General features: G+C 40.7%; 1 long non-coding RNA gene across 1 annotated transcript in view; it reads left to right on the plus strand.

Annotated features, from left to right (window-relative positions):
* The first annotated feature begins 19,500 nt into the window (after positions 1-19,500).
* Positions 19,501-20,652, plus strand: part of LOC106842855 (uncharacterized) — a 37,368-nt gene continuing 36,216 nt past the window's right edge. Inside the window, exon 1 of the long non-coding RNA XR_011496644.1 lies at positions 19,501-19,718. This is a non-coding gene — a long non-coding RNA (uncharacterized lncRNA). The remainder of the gene's footprint in view (positions 19,719-20,652) is intronic.

Here is a 20,652-nt window from a genome sequence, read left to right on the forward strand (position 1 = left end):
GGCATTTATATTTTAGATGAATCATTCTGTGTGTGGTGTGGAGAATGGATTGGGGTGGGAGAACTTTTAGAAGGTTATTTTAGTGATTAGATAAGAGATAATGGTGGCTTTCTCTTGGGTAGTAGTGGGAGGTTGGATCAAAGTGGACTGTCATGAGGTATTTAAAGTATTTAAGAAGCAGAAATTAACTTTCATAAAAGTGGGGGGTGGTGAAAGAAAGAGCTGAGCATTTGTAAGTTAGACAAGAGAGTGAAGAGGGGAAAACAGAGCCAGCCCTATTCTTTCTTACAAGAGATAGATTTTGCCAGAAACCAGTCTAAGCTAAAAATAAACAATGTGCATTATTGGTTTTTCTATAAACATGGGATCAGGTAGCTGTCAGATCTGGCTTCCCCAGAAATCATCCTGCTCTCTGGACACAGAGGCCCAAGATCAAAAAGAATCAATTTTCCTTTAAATCCCAAACATACTGAATACCCGCATCATTCAGAGTACTTGGTGTCAGTCACCTGCCATGTGGTTAAACATCACCAACAATAATAACACAACAAAAAGCTGGCCACCGGCCTGGGCTTGGGTCAATTAGCTGAAGTTCAATTTGTCATAAACAAATAGTTTTCAATTAACTCATCCAATTAGCTACTGGTCAATCATTGATATTTTAACTGAAAAACAATTCACTGTAAACTCTCAGGCAAATAAACTGGAGTAAGGTGGCCACCTGCGTTATTTTCCCACAAGAGGCAGGGCAAGTGCAGGGGAAGCCATATAGAATACTATAAAACATTGTATTGTGTACTTAAGGGAGACGTCATCCATTCCTATATGAACTAAAGAGGCAGGAGAATGTAAATGCCGGGGCAAGGGTAGGGATGGTGCTGATCCAAAACTAAACCCCCCAAAAAATCCTTAAAAGTTAAGCAAATTGCTCTTTTAGTGAAATGGCTTTGGAAAGTTAATTTTTAGAGACTTGGCCTTCTTGCATCACTTAGTCTTTCTGAGTCTGTTTCCACATCTGTAAAATGAAAATAACAATAATACCTACATTATATGGTTATTGCAAGGATTACATAAAATAGTAAATAGAAATTACCAAGCATATGCCTAGCACACGGAAAGTAATCTACAAATGTGATAGCTGATACTACAGCTCAATAAATAGTTTTTGAATTAATGATGTGAGAACCTGGTAGCCAAATAAAATCAGTCAATGGAGAATGATGGACTATCGCATGCCAGACATTTCCCTAAATTCCTTATTCAATCCTCATGCCATTGCTATAAAGTGGATAGCATTATCTCTGCTTGCAGGTGAAGGATGTGAGGTTTAAACAGGGGGAACATATTCAAATGGTGAAGGACCTGTCCTTTTGTGATGCATCCCAGGGCAGTTTAACATGTTGGTTAAGTCAAGGCTTTGGATTCAGACAAACCTGGGTCCCTTCTGAGTTCCAGTTTCTTTATCTACAAGGTGCTATACCCACCTCAGAAGTAGTGTGAATCTCAAAGCAGATAATGAGTATGAAATGGTTCCATTGTGTTGATTCCCACTTGGGCTCTCCTTTTCCAGCACCCGACACATGCTCAGTCAAGTGTGTTCCCATTAGGGTGGGAAGACATTTTGTTGCAAACAGTGTGTCCTGCCACATCTTCTGTGAGTGGAAGGCCAGCATTTCCAGGGGATATTAGAGACAGGTTGACCTTTCCTGATGCCAGGTCCTGAATAAAAACAAAAAGATAATTGCTTAGACTTAGAATCAGGTTTTGTCTCCAACTGAGTCACAATAACATGGTCACTCACTCTCCATATGACCACTGTCATTTGCCCTTGTCCTTCACAGACCAGAGGGTGGGATTAGTTTTCCAGATGCCTTGGAGGAACCACAGGCATCCCAAGTCTTTCAATTAATTCCTCTTCTTCCTGCTCCCCAGCCCCTATGGTCCTATAAATTACCTCATCAGCCCACCAAGTGTGTCAGGAATCTTACCTCATTAGGTCACAACTCATGTAGTCAGTGACTCAAAAGTATCAGTAACCACTACAACGGACGTATGAGCTTGATGGCAAGGTCCCTCCCCTACAATTAAGGCAAGTACAATCCCTAATACTCACTAGTACATTGCTCTTAGCATTGTGTGAAAACGAAATTTGGGTTAATTTAATCTACGTTAGTTACCAATTTGGGGAAATCTAGTGGACAGTGTGCATTTGTCTGAGGATGAGGAAACATGAATTGTGAATCTAGTTTTCTCAACTGGACCTTTGACGAATCACTTCACTTCTCTTGGCCATAGTTTTATATTGTGAAAAATAAAACACTTTTGAGACTGCCTAGCTTAGCTCGAGAAGAATGGGTCTGATGAGATAATGGATTTAAACGGGTTTAGGGAAGAAAAATGAAAGCATTATTTTCATACTAAGAAGCCCCAGGTTTAGAAAAGTTTTCTTATAGTTGTGTAAAGAGCATCAGAGCAGACATTCAGACGGGAATTCCAAATTTGGTAATGTAGACAGAAGCTTATGGGAGCCAATTAGCAAGGAGCAGGAGGGAATGTTATGGAGCCATTTTTAGCAGGTCTAGCATAGAAGCTTCAGGAAATGATGATTCTGAAGAGAAAGCATGTATAAAGTCCTGTCTCAGAGAAGGGAGTTTTTCTAGCAGAATGACAATTGTCCATGACAATTAGGGATTTCAGCTTAGCACACTACTAGGGGTTCACAATACACAGTAAGAAATTCATCTCTGTAGCCCTCTCTTTATGTCTTCACGATTGCTTCCAAGGCAATCTGGATACAAAGAAAAGGAAGAAAATCCAAGAAATATCAATTGACAAAACTGCATGTGATCCTATTCCAGTTAACTGAACTTCCTGTTAATTAAGCATTAATGGCAGCTCATGGTTCTTGTAATCATGGAATATCAGGGCTTGGAGGGATCCTAGTAAACATCAAGTCCAGGGATCTTCATACTGAATCTCTGAAGGATTCCACTGTTCTCCTTCAAGGGTTTCCCCAAGCATAGAGAAAAGCCTGAGCAGACAAGGTTCTGAGGTCCCCATCATACTATACTCCTAAGTTTGTGCCAGAGCTCAGTGTTGTGTCTGACTTACACTTGGGATTTTCTGAAAGATGTTGATGCCTTCAGAAATGATATGAATAGAGCTTCCAGGTTTTTGTGGGCAATGGCAGCCATCTAAATTAGAATCTATTCATGCATCCTCCAGAAAACATACAGAACATTAAAGAAAACAAAGAAAACCACATTTAAGCCATGCTATAGCATGACTAGGAGGCAGAGACTACTAACATCATCAATTTATATGTAAATAGGGGAATAAATATTCAAAACAGCAAAGTCAGACCCAGCTCCAGAACTCATACCTGAATGGAGTATGGGCAGAGGCAGCATGGGAAAGAAGAGGGCAGCAGGAGCCTCGCTGTGATGAAATACAAGCACACCAGGAAGAGATGGCCCCACTCAAACAGGAGAAAAATGAGAACAGATCTAAAGCCTGGTGACCCAGAGCACTGGCAGTGGATGGGATTGGGGTGGCTATGGAGAAAGTGAAAGGAAGAGATGTGAAAGTACACAGGATTGAAATGGAAGGCACCGCTTCTGGGGCATAGGGGGGACAATGGAAAGGGAAGATAGCTCCTGGAATCTTCATGGTAAACGGGAGGAAGGAAGCAAGAGGTGGAAATTAAGGGTCAGAAAGAAACAAAAGGCTCATAAAGTCAGGAAGCTAACTAATCTCTCTTTCCCACTCCCCTAAGGGGCCACCTTTAAAGAAACTGCCCTTAGCACACCAAGAAAGAGGGTGGTCTTGAACTAAGAAAGCCAGTGAGCTATTCAGACTCCTTAGACCTGTGTGTTATCTCTGGTCCAGAAAAATATAACCATTTTAAAAATGATCAGAAAATGGCAGGCCACATCCATACACAACTACCTTAGGAAGAAAATTTTAAATGGGAATAAAACATTTCACCTAATAATATTTCTCCCTACAAACCAGTCATGAAGCAAAGAAAAACAATTATGTGACATTCTAACCTAAGGCAAATATTAATAAACAAGCATTTGTAATTATGAAAAATCATCTTGAATCAGAAATTTTAAAACTTAGAAATGGACAAAAGAGAGAAAATGTGAAATGAGAGTTGACCAAATTCAAGAAAGAAATTGAAAAAAAAAAAAGGCAAAATCATCTTAGAAATGAACTAAATTATGAAGTACACAAGAGGGAATAGATTTGACCAAGAATATAAAGAGGAGCATCGAGAAGAGGAATAATAACAGCCAAAAGAACAAAAGAAAAATACAGAAAGGGCTGAAAAGAATCAAAGAGAAACTAATAGAGATAGAAAACAGACACATACCAACATATGTATGATTGGAGTCTTTAAAGAATCTTTTAAACTTTGACCACAACTAAAATATAAAATTATAACCTAAAAAATATTTTCTAAAGTCAGGCCAACCCCAGTGGCCTAGTGCTCAAAGTTTGGCACATTTGGCTTCTGCTGCCTGGGTTCAGTTCCCAGGTACAGACCTACACCACTCATCTGTTAGTGGCAGCAGCTCATGTACAAAAAAATAGAAGATTGGCAGCGGATGTTAGCTCAGGGCGAAGCTTCCTCAGCAAAAAATTTAAAAAAAAGAAAGAAAGAAAAGAAAGCCTAAATCAAATATTGAAAATTGATCCAAAATGGTTATATTCAAAATAAATCCTAATAAACTTTAAAAATAACAGAATGTTCTCTGGGAGAACATCTTAAAAATAGAGGAAGAATAATCTAATTGGTTGCCACATGGGTAAGAGTTAAGAATAAAAGGGTGTAATTTAGAGCTGAACAAACCTTTTAGTGGGAGGAAGTAAGGAAAGGGACCTAAGAACATTATAAAAGGCATTCATATTAAGGTAATGACTAGAACAAAAATGCACACTTTTCTAAATACCAAAAGAAATACAAAAAACATATGGCAGCAAAAATGGACCACAAAGAAATGTGACATAATAATAAAGTAAATAGAACATGAAAATCATATGACAGAGTTGAGAACAGACCAAAAAAATCAATCCTATATATATATAGGTCCTATCCTATCTATCTATATATTTTATATAGGGGGTTTTATATATATATATTTTATTTATTTATTTATACATACATATAAATCTAATAGCTGTAACTCAGCTATTAAGAGAACACAATTTGGGGACTGACTCACAAAGCAAAACTGAACTCTGTGCTATATAAAATCGCCATTCCTAAAATGAGTCAAGAAGGCTAAAAATCAAAGAATGTGCAAAGGTACAAGAAGTGGATGCAAACTACGTGGAAGTACCCGGCGCAAAGGTGGCATCACTGGGAACAGAGGGCAGGTGCAGTGAGTGGAGGAGGCAACGTGCCATGAAAGGGAGACTGTAAGTGCAGGCTACTCTTTTGAGAAGATTGGCTACAAGGCCAAGAAGAGGGCAGCAGCTGAGACGCAAAGGTTGTCTTGAAGGCTGGATAGAATATTAAGTAGTTTACATTCAACAGGACACGAGCCAGGAGAGAAGGAGAGCTCTCATACTCTAAAAGAACATGTATTTTTCTTTATTTAAGGGAACTCAAGAGAAGGATTCGTAAGTAAACAAAGAGTTTACAGCTTAGTAGAAGAATTAAGATACAATACAGTTTGGAGAACGGACATTGGACAAGGGAGGTCAAAACAAAGTGCTCTGGGGTACGGAGGAGGGAGAGAGAAATCCCAGCAAGGGAAAAGAGTCCATAAAATCTTCACGAAGGAGGTAACATTTGAGCTGAGACATAAGGAATTGCAATGGAAATTTTATCCAATACAAGAAAAAAAACCCATAGCCTTTAGAATTGGATAGATGATCAGGATACTGCCCGATGTGCTCTATTATCCTATAGTAATAAGATATTATTGAATTGGTATTAATCATATAATACCATCCACACTGTTTTGTAACTTTTTTCACAACAACGTATTGCCAACTTTCTTTCATTAATTTTTTTTCCTCCCCAAAGCCCCCATACATAGTTGTATATCCTAGTTGTAGGTCACTCTAGTTCTTCTATGTGGGACGCCACCACAGCATGGCTTGATGAGCAGTGTGTAGGTCCACACCCAGGATCCAAACTGGTGAACCCCAGCCCGCCGAAATGGAGCAGGTGAACTTAACCACCTGGCCACGGAGCTGGCTCCCATTAATTTTTCTTTTACAAAACCCATTTAAAAGGTTGAATAGTACTTCATTATATTTAGTATACTTTCTAGACTTTATTTCTCTAATCTCTTATTATATAATGAAGTCAGTGCTATGTTTTCTATATTATCAGCATCACAAAGGACACCCTTGTTGCTACATTTTTGTGCATATTCACATTCTGTAGATACCAAAAGCAAATTTGCATAATATTGCTGAATTTTGCTCCAAGAAAGCTGTGCTCATTTGCACTCCCACTAGCTGTGTATCCTCCCTGCTGGGAAATGGGACCACTAAATGTTTATACAGTAATATGGCACTTTCCTGAGCACTATCATTAAACAGAGCAGTTATCATATCCTGCCCAACATATGTGCTTCACCATAATCCTCAAGAGTCTTGAATATTAAATAGAATGATGTTTGTGGTACCCACATAGTAGCTGCTTACTAAATGTTTCTTGTCCCTCTAATTTTCTTGAACTCAATTGTATTTCTTCCTTTCAGTCCCTTAGGAATGAATATTTCCATTTTTTACTAAGCACTTTGTTGAAGAGGGCTGCTTTACTGTACCATTGCAAACTTTTCCCAGGGCTAGAGCTGCTTTGATTTCCAGACTTCACCAACAAGCCCACATGTGATGGATGCATTTCTTGGCTGACTGTAAAACTTTGCACATCTCCTTCTTAGCCTTTAGTTCATCCCATGGAAGCCCTCTTGCCTTCCACGGCTGCTCTCTGCAAGTCCAACTACCTTCTTAACCAGCAGAGCCTCCCTTCTCTGGTCCTGTTCACAGACTTGCTCCCTTGCTCCAAGATCAGCAACTCCAGAAGCAGAGATCTACCTGGTCCCTTGTCAGACTTACCATCTCTAGTCAGGGCCCAACTGACTCACTGTCCTGCTAAGTCAATGAGTCATAAGCCACTGGTGACTCAGCCTTTTTCCTTTTGTTAATATAACGAGAAAGTTTCTTCATGGAGTCACAGCATTCATTGTCACAAAAAATTCACTGAGCTTAGTTGATGAGCACATTTTTATTCATTACAGAGAAAGGTCACATTAAACTGAAAAATAGAAAATCAGAAATTATTTTATAGGTGACATTGGAGGCAATAAAATAGATCAACGTGCCTTCTTTGAGTGAAACAGAATTATTCTCTTCCCCCAAGTGAGAGGTAATGACTTCTGTAGTGGGTGAATTATTGAACTGAAAAGGTGGCTGCATGGTTTGAACATAACAAAAGGCTATTAAATGTGATTTTAATCTCTGACACACTAAGACGAACAACACAAAAAATGAGTATCTAATAGTTTCACATTTTTATAAACTAGTCAATCTCCAAGACCTGAATTGCTTATGAACAAACTCTTTTCTTTTTGAATTTCAAACATTGATAACCTATCATAAAACATTTTCAGAAGCTTAATATGTGAACATAGCATTGTAGTATTAAACATAAAAAGACAAAATTTGGTATCTGACTTTTAAAAGCTCACAATTGGTTGGGCCAAAATTCATGTATACATTCATTCATTCACTATTTTTTCAGTGTCTAATATGTAGCAGGTATGCTGGGGGTAAATTAAGATGAAAAGAACACATCCTATGCCCTCTGGTCTCACATTGGAATAGTCTCCCACTTCAAAGTCACATTATAGATGTGTTGGTGTGGTCCACCATCTTTCAGACCCTCTTTTTCATGACCTCATTTATTTTTTACAGGATAGCGAGGGAGGTGTTGTCATCCTCTTTCACAGGTGAGAAACCCAAGACTCATGTCAAGTCACTTTGAGCAAGTGTCAGGGCTGACATTTAAACCCATGTTGTATCACCATAAATCCAAGCTCTTTTCAGTATGCCATGCTCTATATTGTCCCAAGGAAATGCTCTAAAATTTCATTTGATAGAGTTCAAGTGGAAGCTACTTCTGCCCTCTGGCTTTGGGATTTACTTCCTTGGAAATAAAGGAAGTAGTCAGACTGGTTGGCTGTGGATTAACAGTGCTTCAGAATGTCACAGTCACTAGTGTTAACATGAATTAAGGTTGGTGTGATGGTTAATTTTATGTGTTAACTCGACTAGGCCATAGGGTGCCCAGATATTTGGTCAAACAGTACTCTGGATGTTTCTGTGAGGGTGTTTCTGGGTGACATTAACATTGAAATCCATAGATTCAATAAAGCAGATTGCCCTCCATAATGTGGGTGGGCCTCATCCAATCAGTTGAAAGCATGAATAGAACAAATTGGTCTCCCCCAAATAAGAGAGAGTTCCTCCTGCCTGACTGTTTTCAAACTGGGACATCAGCTATTTCCTGCCTTCAAGCCTGCCAGTCTTTGGACAGTTATTCTGGTCCTCAGGCCTTCAGACTCATACTGGAACTGTACCATTGGCTCTCCTGGCTCTCCAGCTTGACGACTCACCCTGCAGATCTTGGGATGTGACAGTCTCCATAACTGCCTGAGCCAATTCCTTATAATAAATCTCTCTTTATATATGTACATCCTATTGGTTCTGTTTCACTGGAGAACCCTGACTAATCCAATTGAAGAGGCTTAACATTAAAGGAGAATGGAGTTAGCCATGCAGACAGCTAAGCTGGAGCAGCGTCATTCAGTAGAACTTTCTGTGATGATAGAAATGTTCTATATCTCCACTGTCCAATGTGGTAGCCACTAGCCACATATGGCTATTGAGCAACTGAAATAGCTCGTGAGACTGAGGAGCTGAATTTTTTATTTTATTTTAATTAATTTAAATGTATATTTAAATTGTCACATGACTAGTGGCTACCATACAGGACAGTACAAATTTAGAATTGCTCTATTTTATATGAACCATCCCTATTAACTATGTGTGTGTTAAAAATTTGTATATCTATATCTATAGATACAGACAGAGATAGGGAGATAGAGATAGAAAAAGAGAGCTACCCAGAAAGAGGAGGCTTTCATTTATTTTCTATCTTCCTTTCCTAAAATATAACATATTTTCGGGGAGAGAAGTTGTTCGTTTCATTCCCCACTCTATCGCCATCACCTAGACTAGGACCTGGAAGGAAATTACCTTAACAAATATTTGTGGAACTAATGATTTTACCCACAGGTATTTAATAGTAATCTTCAGGCTAAATGCTTTGAATGCCCAGAGATTTACATTGGTCTAATTAATTGTTTTAGAACATCAGTGCCTACTCATTATATATATATTTGCCCTTATTTGCCTTGCACGGCTCTGAGCCATCCTTTTAGTTTGTAAAAGTTAGACAAAACTTCAGGATCTTCAAAAGTGAGATGCTATTCTTAGTTCTGGAAGGTCTAAACTGAGAAACCATTTTCGGGAAAAGCTTACTGGCATGAGCACCCTGAAGTAGGCCATCTTTTGTGCTTGGCTAATATCTATTTGTACTTTGAGACTTCATCTCACTCAAGAAGTCTTCCCCAATTCCACCCGAGACACACCACCGCCACCAGTCGCTCACTAGGTGTCTGTCTGTGTACTCCCATAGTACCCTGGGTGCCCTGGCGTCCGTGACAGCACTTAACTCCCCGGAGGGAAATGGTTGTTTCTTGTCTTTTCCACCACTAGACTGAGAGTTAAGGATTCTGTCTTGTGCACCTTCGGATCCCCAACACCCAAGGCAGTGCCTGGAACACAGGATATGCTGAGAACATGATTGTCAATGGAAGGGAGGGAGGGAAGGAGAGAGAGAGAGAGAAGGAGGAAGGGAGGGAGGAAGGAAGGAAGGCTGGAAGGAAAGAAGGAAGGAAGGAGTAAAGGAAAAAGAGAGAGAGGGAGACTCAGAACTTCTGGTAGTTCTCACAGTATAAGGAAGTCTGTCTCCCGGACTCTCCTAATCTCTCTATACTGACAACGAAAGGCCAGCAAAGGATCTCCCTTCCATGCACCTCGATTTCCCTATTGTCAGGAGGGCATTCAGGGAACACTTGGCAGGGCCCTCAGACTTAATAAGAATGAGAGATGGGGCCTCATTTCCCAGGAAACCCAAGAAGGAATTTCCAGGGTTGTGGGGGGGTTGGTCTTTGCCCAGGGGACCCTCTCTTGGATTCCCCCCAGTGCCCAAAGTGACCTCCAAGCCACAGGCTCCCCACCCAACATGGGGGAGGTAACCAAACCAATCTGCTCACCAACATTTGTTGAGAACATACACATGCTCTATCCATCACTGTCTCTCAAACTTCCCAGCAGAGTGGTGTCCAATTTGTACTTAGGAATGGGTGATTCCTCTTACGGGAAAGAGAGACAGCAGGACTCTGCAGAGGGAGTAAGTGCCCAAGTTTTCTATTTACATAAGAATCAAACTCATTTTTTTCTTGAGCCCTGTGCCTTGGTGGTCCTGCCTGGAGTCTAACCAATGTCTCTCACAAAAACCCCATGAGGGCCGTAGTTTTATTTCTTTTTTAAGAAATTGTGGTTAAAAAAAATAAAAATAAAAAACCCAACATAAAATGTACCAACATAACCATTTCTAAGAGTATAGTAGAGTAGTATTAAGTATATTTACATTGTCGTGCAGCCTTGACCACCACTCCTCTCCAGAACTTTTTCATCTTGCCAGACTGAAACTCTGCACCCATTAAACAACTCCCCGATTCCAGCTCCCTCCAGGCTCTGGCAGCCACCTGTCTACATCCTGTCTCTGTGAATTTGATTGCTCTCGGTACTTCATCCAAGTGGAATCATACAGTATTTTTCTTTTCGTGACTGGCTTACTTCACTTGGCACAATGTTCTCAAGGTTCATCCATGTTGTAGCATGTCAGAATGTCCTTCCTTTTTAAGGCTGAATAATATTCCATTGTATTTACATACCATTTTGCTTATCCATTCATGTGTCTACAGGCACTTGAGTTTCTTCCACCTCTTGGATACTGTGAATAGTGCCATTATGAACATGGATGTCCGGTTTTATTCCTATTTTTACAAATGAAGACCCTTGGGTTCAGAAAGGGGGGGTAACAGCCTGAAATCACACAGTCAATAAGTGATAGAGCCTGAAAAACCAACAGATCAAGGGGCTAAGAAGACTCTCAAAGTTGCAAAGCAAAGTGCAGCATCCTGGAGGCCCAGCTCCCGCTGTCTCTCTGCAGGGGCCGGAGGCTGAGAGGACAGCTCCATGATACAGGGCTCAAGGCTCAGTTGCCAGTGCTCTCAGCCTCAGTCTAGTAGAGGCTGCCATAGGAACTGTTCTTTCTTCTTTGGGGTGACTGGCCCTCTCTCTCCACCACGCACACAGCTCAGTGAGGGAAAGAACCAACTATGACCAGGGCCAAAGGTGGCTGAGCCAGGTCTGGAGAGAGAAGGGACCAAGCTTTCCTTTGGGAGGGGTGAGCAGAAGAGGGCGGAGTGGGAGAGGGCCAGCTCATGAGGGATGCTGGCAGCTGCTGGGTTTGGGGAAGCCTGGGTCTGAGTACTCCAGGTGGAAGGAATCCTTTTGGAGTATAGTCTATGACTAGCAGCATCTGCACCACTTGGCAAAAATGCAGAATCCCAGACCCCACCCTCGACTGACTGAGTCAGAACCTATGTTTTACAAGGTCCCAAGCAGTCTGAGTGCGCTTTAAAGTTTGAGGAGCCCTACCTTAGAGCTTTTGAGGTACATACACATTTATAGCATTGCTTCTTTGTTTTTAAAGCTCACAAAATCCTCACAGGACAGGGCTGACAGGGCAGGGAACCAGCTGCCTGCTTTTCCCATCTCCTGGCCCTCGGCAGCTGAGGGGAGGAGAGCTCCCACTCCCCCAGGGAGAAGGGCATTTCCTCCTGTCCCCTCTGAAGGCTCCTGGGGTGTCTCCTCTGAGATCGGGGAGGGAGACTGCCTAACAGACATGAGATTGCAGGAGAGGAGGGAGAGATGGAACCAGAAAGCATCACTTCCATTGAGTAAAGATTCGAGTCTGTGTTGGGCATATACACTTTACAGATTTACGTCATTTAATCTCACCATAACCCTCTGAGGAAGTTGCTGTGTTTACACAATTTTATAGACAATAAAAATGAGATTCAGAGAGGTGAAGTGCCTTACCTGGTATCACATAGCTAAGTGGCTACTTCCCCCTGAAGATGGTCCCAAATATGGCTCTTTCCTTTGCTGCCTACGGTATCATGTTTGCTGTTCAGGTCCCAGTGTGAAGTCCTTGGCTCCAGGGTCTTAGAACACTCAGGCAGGGGCTATAAGTTCAGCCCTCACTTCAGAGCTGGGGATAAAGGGTGTGTGTGGATTTAAGGAAGTAATATGACAATACATGTGCACTTCCATCAGTGCTTAGTTCCAGGCACCTATGGGTCACTTGGTGAGAAGGTGTTGAATGAATGAAAAGAATAAAGAACAGATGGCTGGCCTGTTCTCTCCTCCGACCCTTGGACACACCTGTGAATCTTCCCAACTTGCCCTATGTGCCTGGGGCTGGTGCTGACCAGAAGGGGATAGCTCAGGGGATGTTCTGGCTGCCAGCTCAGAAACCATTGCTGGAGGATAAAGATGACAATTCTTAAAACGGGAACATTTAACAAAAGCTTTAGATACAGTCAAAGAGTCCAAAGATTTCATCCAATGCAATCATAACTCCCCCTTTTCTTTTATCTGTCAGGAAGCAACAAAAATCCAATGCTCAATTATAAATTTGATTTTTGTCCTGGTTTGTGCTCTAATTGTATACCATCTAATCGCTTTCTACACGTTCTAGTGTCCACACTTCTTCCATTCTGCTGTGGGGGGAGATCCCTGTGTTGTTTTTGCTTTTGTTTCTCTCCCCACCAGGCCTCCCCTGAGAGAACATCCATCTCTTTAGCCAGAGGACCAGAGGGCAGGCGGATCCTGTTCTGTCCTCTCTCTTTTCTCCCACTGCTTTGCTCAGAAGGCAGCCTAAGTCACAGAGAAGGCTGTCTCGGCTAGAGGAACTGGGAAAAGGGGCCCCAGGAGCTAGAAAACGTGAGGAGGATGCTAGGAAGATTTATATCTAGTAATAGAATTACTGTGTCACGGAATTTGGATTCTTTTTGTGCTTTTAATTTGCATCTCCCTGATGATTAATTTGCGTTTCCTTGATGTTGAGCATATTTCATATCCTTTTATGTAAAGTGCTCATTTTTCTATTGAGTTGTCTATCTTTTTTAATTCGTTTGTGGAAGTTTTTATGTTGTTAATAAATGTTTTGCAAATATTTTCTTCTACTCTGTGAGTACATTTTCACTTCCTTAATGGAAGTGAATGACTAAAAGTTTTTGATGACTAAAAGCTTTTCATCTTTATTTCTTCTTTTCCTTTAATGAGAAGGGAAGATTAGAGAAGGGCCCTACTCTAAAAATTCTTAACTTTATGAATTGGAACTTATCAATCTTTCCTTAAGATTCGTGCTTTTTGTGTTCCATTGAAGAAAACTTTGCCTACCCTAAAGTTATGAAGATATTCTCCTATGCTATCTCCTAGACGCTTTGATGGCTTGCCATTCACATTCAAATCAATAGTCTATCTGGAATTGGGTTTTGTGAATAACCTGAAGTAGGGGATTTATACCATTTATTGAAAACACCCTCCTCTCCCCACTGCACTGCAGTGTAACCTTTGTAACAATCAGGCGATACCTATGTATGGATCTGTTTCAAGACTCTCCATTCTGTTCTATTGATCTATTTGCCCAAATTTGATTTAATTAATGTAGTTGTATAATAAGTCTGAATATCTTGCAAATTTGTTCTTCAGTAAATTGGCTTAGCTATTCTTGTTCCTTTGCATTTCTTTATAACACTTAAAATCAGCTTGTCAATTTCCCCCAAGAAACATCTTTCTGAGACTTGACATCTTTCTGGGTGTGTTGAATCTATAGGTCAGTTTGGGAAGAATCAACTCTTCAAGATATTGAGTACTCTATTCATGAACGTCGTATATTCCCTCTATTTTTATAGATATTCTTTAAAGTCTCCTGTTGCAATTTTTAGTGTGGAAGTCTTGCCATCTTGTGTTGTATTTATTCCTAAATCTTTGATCCATTTTAGGCAATTGTAAATTATAATTGTAAAATAAAATTTAAATTTTATTTTCTATAATATTTGTATAAAGAAATACAGTTGATATTTATGTATTGACCTTGTAGCTCAAGGACTTTTAAAATTCACTTACTAATTCTAGAAATTTCCCTGGTATTCTAATAATTGTATTAATTCTACATATATGTCCTTACCTTCTCTTTTTAAAATTTTTTTTTCTGGAGGACACATTGGTTTATAACATTATATAAATTTCAAGTGTACATCATTGTATTTCGACTTCTGTATAGACTACATCACGTTTACCACCAATAGTCTAGTTGCCGTTTGTCACCATATATATGTGCCTCTTTACCCTTCCACACTTCCCCACTCCCTTCCCTTCTGGTAACCACCAAGCTGTTTTCTGTATCTATGTGTTTGTTTGTTTATCTTCTACATATGAGTAAAGTCATATGGTAATTGTCTTTGTCTGATTTTTATTTTGCTTAGCATAATACCTTCAAAGTCCATTCATGTTGTCACAAATAGCAAGATTTCATCTTTTTTTATGACTGAGTAGTATTCCATGTTATATATATACCACATCTTCTTTATCCATTCATCCACTGATGGCACTTACGTTGCTTCCCAGTCTTGGCTATTGTGAATAATGCTACAATGGACATAGGGGTGCGTATATCATTTTGAATTAATATTTTCATGTTCTTTGGATAAAAACCCAGAAGTGGAATAGCAAAATACCATATTGTATTTCTATTTTTAATTTTTTTGAGAAATCTCCATACTGTTTTCCATAATGGCTGTACCGATTTGCATTCCCACCAGCAGTATATAAAGGTTCCTTTTTCTCCACATGCCTTCCAACACTTATTTCTTGTCTTTTTAATAACAGCCATTCTGATGGATGTGAAGTGATATCTCATTATAGTTTTGATTTGCATTTCCCTAATAATTAGTGATGTTGGACATCTTTTTACGTGCTTGTTGGCCATCTGCATATCTTCTTTGGAAAATTGTTCATATCCTCTGCCCATTTTTTGATTGGGTTGTTTGTTTTTTTGGTATTTGGTTGTGTGAGTTCTTCATATATTTTGGATATTAACTCCTTATTGGATCTCATCCTTCACCTCTGGCCAATTTGGGCACAATGCATAGAAGAAAAATGAAAGGAAGTTCAACTCCCACACATCCCGTAATATGTCAAAAGAATAATGGGTGTTGGGGAAATACAGGGTTTAAAATGAGTCTGGGGATTTATGAATAAATTTAATCTGTCTGTCATATCTTATTAGCATCCTAAATTATCAGTGGGTTGAATTTGTGGGGTGGCACTCTCTAATTCTTCTTTATATCCTGCATGATGTGACATGGAAGATATATGGCTTTATTATTCCTAGTAAAATTTTTAAAAAGATTGAGGAGGACTCTGAATTAGGCACTTGGCAGCCTGGTGCTGCCACAAGTGCAAAAGCAGGCAACCTTACCTTGTGTGCTACAGACCATAACAGACCATCTCCTTAAACTGGCTGATTTCCAGCTTGCGCTTGCTTCATTAGCAGGAGAAGCCCAAGCTCATGCAAGTCTAACTCTAATTTATCTTGGTTTGTTGTCATCCTGTGACTCAGGCGAGAGGCTGCATTTCTGTTTACAATTAAGGCTTGATGAGCTCCCAGGCAAGAAACCTGGGTGAAAAGCTGGTAATAGAGAGGCAGGAAAATTACACCTGGTAGAGCATAACCAAGAGCAGTTAGCAAACCCAGGCCGTCCCTTGTCTGAGTCTGCCCCATGCCTGAGGCTCTGCCTCAGAATAGCAATAGAAAAAACAGCAAATATAAATTTTCCAGATCTCCAAGAGGACTCTGTTACCTCCTTACTCCTCCCCAGCCCACAAACTCTTTATAAATGCCTGTGTCATGACCCGGAGGTGGGATGTACTCAGACTGTGTCGTAGAGGGGAAAGAACTTAGATTTTGGAATTAAACCCCTTAAATTGGAATCTAGGCTCTTTCCCTCACTAGCTGAGTTACCTTGAGCCCATTATGAACCCTCACTGAGCCTGTTTATTCACCTATAGAAAGGTGACTATGATACCCACGGGACATCAGCCCCAGACCCTGGCATGGCACCAGTTGACATGAGCTGAGTCTTAGCTTGGGTTTTCTAGCTTGCTTCACTCATCTTCATTGGCTACCTGGACACTTCTGGGTTTTGAGTTTGCAAGCCCTGACCTGCCCAAACACTGGCCTCTTACTGTTCCTGTGGGTAAACTGAGACCCTGAGGAGTGAGGGAGATGACTGCACCCATCTGTCTCTCAAGTTCCATTTAAAATATCCCCTTCATCTGTGTTCTTTGTATGTCCACCAGAGCAGAAACTGTTGGTGAGCAGAGGGTCAGGAATAAAAGTATTCCTGAAAGACTACTAGAAGGGTGGGCCCCAGACCAGCAGGATTATCACCACTTTATGCTTGTTAGAAATGCAAATTCCCAGGGGCCTTCTGAGACCTACTGAATCAGAAACACTAGGTAGAGCCCAACAATCTGTGTTTTAGCCAGCTCTTCATGTTACTCGAATGCACGCTGAAGTTTGAGAACCACTGGTCTAAGCAAGGACTGGAGATAACACAGACCCAACTTGATGGTCTTCTCCTTCCTGGGGAATAGAGACAGTAAAGGGACTCTGGTATGCTCACCAAGGGTCATGGGAAACCTGTGGGCTTTCTCACAGGTTTCTCAAGAGGAGGCCTATTGAGGAACATGACGCACAGCTTCCTCCTACAAGTCCAGTCACTTAGCCTGGTGTTCAAGCTTTTCCTTCTTCTTTTGGCATCTTCTTCTCTAAATGTGTCTGTGAGACTATTCTGCTCCAGCTCCTTTTCTTCTCTCCTGTTGGACTCTCTCTACTCACTCATGTCTCCACTGAGCTCTTATTGTGGGCTGACACCTTTCACAGAAATTTCATACCCATTACAGTCCTGCCAAAGTGTAAAGGTCTAGATCAGCTTGGCCAAAATGTGTTCCTTTTTCATTTCAGTAGGTGCTACTGAAAATAAGCTCTGTGGCCAAGTGAATGTGGGAAATCATGGCTTACATGGGTTACCTGCTGCAGGATTCGCCCAAATTTTTAATAAATTAATATCTCAAGGATATTCCCAATTTCTAAAGGAGTAGATAAAAGAGATAGAATTTTCCAAAATGGTTCAAACACAAAACTCCTTTCATGAAGTATTTTGAGGGACCTTCTCTGTGGGTCACATTTTCAGAAAGGCAGCCCCAGACACACATATTTTCATGTACTTCCTTGCACAGTTATTTATGAATCGAGTCTCTCCACGTAGGCTGATTATCTAGCTGATCCCATTGTGCTAACACTAAGCTTGTGTATCTTAGGTGTTCAGAAAGATTTTGGTGCTGCTACTGCTGTTGTCTTCCATATGAATAACGTTTCTGAAGTAACCATTTAATCTTCACAGCGTGTCTTTTTAATCACTATATGACAAGGTCATCTTTATGGTACTTTAAGATTCAGGTACAGCAGCAGATTTCCTCAAATCTTTAAAAGTGATATTTGCAGTATGAGCTAGACTGGAATCCAGATGCCCTGCTCCCCAGCCCAAATTCAGCTGAGCCTTAACTGGCTCTGGGAGAGAAACAGGTCTTGGGATTTTCTTATACCCTTCAGCAACCCTCTGTCAACAGAGGGAGGAACATGAGGATGTAGGTGACAGCAGGAGTCTGTCTGGTTGCTCTTGCTCCTCATCATCCAACATGAAAAATATTTTGATTTCATAACATGTACACCTTAGACTTATACAACGTTATATGTAAGTTATATCTCAATAAAGCTGGAAAAGAAAGAAAAAATAGCAAGCACAACACAGGAATTCTGAATTGTCTAAGAAGTCTAGATGGTGCCTTTCTTGAAAAAATATAATCGGAAGAGCTGCCTGGCCCAGCAATAAAATGATAGAGAGAGGAAACAGCAATGGACTGGCAACATGAGGCCATCAGTGATTTCCCTGTTGGTCCAAGGAGCTCATTGGCCTGCCAGACCACGAAACACTGATCACCAAGTCACAAATCACTCAACAAGCATCCCAGCATCTGAAAAGGGCAATTCGCTGGGCACTAGGGGCTTAAGGTCTGGTTGGGGCACTGCCATTGCCCACCCATTAGGTCTATCTGCCTTGGTTTCACTAAGGCAAAATGGTGATAATGTCTAAAATATTCTTTGAATTCCTTAAATGAATCTCTTTTTAGCACAATAACACAATAGATACTTTGCACATCACCCTCATTTGCTCCAGAACCCCTAAATCTTAAAGGAAATTTAATTTTTGGATTGCTCTGCTTGCAGGAAGTAGGGAAAATCTCCAAGGAACCCTCTCTCCTAAAGAAAGGGTAACAGCTATGAGCCAGCACCAGAGCTGGGGACAGAGAGTGGTGAATGAGCTGAAGGAACGAGGTTGCCCTGAGGGCGATGCTGTGGGTGATGCTGACAGCAGTGCTGTGATTTGCAGTTGTGATATTAAACCTCAGGCCACAGCAAGGAAGCGGAGCTTAGCGGAAACCTCCACATCACACCAAGCTGGGAGCAGCCCTCTGGCTCTCAGCAGAAACAGAAGCATACTGTGTGAATATGTTTAAATAGCTGTAAAATATAGTCTACCTGTGCCCCACTATTCTTCCTCTCCAGGATTTTTGTGTCTATTCTCACAGGCTTATTTTTTTAGATAGATCGTGTATTGTGGTATCAAGTTCCAACATGATTTTACAGATGGGTTTAGGAAGATGTACCTCTTTACAATGTTGAGTCTTCCCACGTATGAACAGAATGTGTCAGGAGGCACTCTCTTCAGGTTTAGGAGTCTCTCATCCCTAACATAGGTCACCACTGTGCATTGACAAAGATGGCTTTGGTGAGGGTGTGCAGGCTGGGCAGAGGGAGAGCTGGTTCCATATGTTACTGAAACAAAGGGGCATTCCATTTAAAAGCCACTCATTGTGGTCATCCCTTGGGCCAGGCACAGTATCATGTGCTGTTGCAGAGGATCCAAAGATGAGTAAGAACCCATGAAGATGGCTACTATCAAAAAAAAAAAAACAGAAAATAATAAGTATTGGCAAAAATGTGGGGAAATTAAAACCCTTGTGCACTGCTAGTGGGAATGTAAAATGATGCAGGGCTATGGAAAACAATGTGATGGTTCCTCAAAACATTAAAAATAGAATTACCATGTGATCCAGCTATTCCTCTTATAGGTATAGACCCAAAAGAATTGAAATCAAGCACTCGAAGAGATGTTTGTACACCTATGTTCATGGCAGCATTATTCACAATAGTCAAAAGACGGAAGCAACCCACGTGTCCATAAACAGATGAATGGATAAACAGAATGTCGGATATCCATACAATGGAATATTATTCAGCCTTAAAAACTAAGGAAATTCTGACACATGCTATAACATGGATGAACTTTGAGGACATTATGGTAAGTGAAATAAGCCAGTCACAAAAGAACAAATACTGTGTGATGTCACTTATATGAGGTGCCTAGAGGAGTCAAATTCATAGAGACAGAAAGTAGACTGATGGTTACCTGTAGCTGGAGAGGAGTGGGAAATGGGGAGTTACTGTTTAACAGGTACAGAGTATCAGTTTTGCAAGATGAAAGAGTTCCAGAGATGAATGGTGGTGATGGTTGCACAAGAATGTGAATGTACTTAATGCCACTGAACTGTATGTTTAAAAATGGTTAAGATGGTAAATTTTATGTATGTGTATTTTACCACAATTAAGACTAAAAATAATAAAATAATTTTTAAAAGATGTGTGAGCAACAGTATGTATGCTTAGGGAACTCAATAAGAGAAGAACAATGGCAGGAGTCACAGGACACAGGCAGCCAGGTCAGTCAGAAGTCTATGGATAACGGTGATGTGATGTGGACCTGCCTTAATGGAAGACTAATTTCCCAGGTTCATGGAGGCTGGGTGCCTTAGGGAAGGACTCTAGGCTAAGAGAATAATGGTCAAAAGAATCTTCCTCAGAGCGTATTCCAAAGCCCCACATATTTTGTCATTTGCTATGGTCATGAACTCCTGAAACATAAAAATCACTCTTGGTTTGTGAATTTCCGCCCTTACTCCTTCCTCTCTGTGTTTGCTTTCACAAGCCTTTCCTAGGTGCTCTGACTTTTGGCCTTGCTACTGACAGATGCTACAGTTCAGGCCTGACTCTGGCAACCATGCACAGCACTCAGTTGAACAAGGCATATTTTCCCTGATCTAGAGGCTTCCACTTCCCATTTCAGAAGGTCATTTTATTAATTACAATGAGCCAAAGCACATTTTGGAAAGTAAATCTGTTAGCCTTCAGGAACCACAGATTTGACAATTAATTAATTGGAAGTGCAGATGCTGGTA

This window comes from Equus asinus, chromosome 21 (genome assembly GCF_041296235.1).
Source record: "Equus asinus isolate D_3611 breed Donkey chromosome 21, EquAss-T2T_v2, whole genome shotgun sequence".
In the NCBI taxonomy this organism is placed as follows: Eukaryota; Metazoa; Chordata; class Mammalia; order Perissodactyla; family Equidae; genus Equus; species Equus asinus.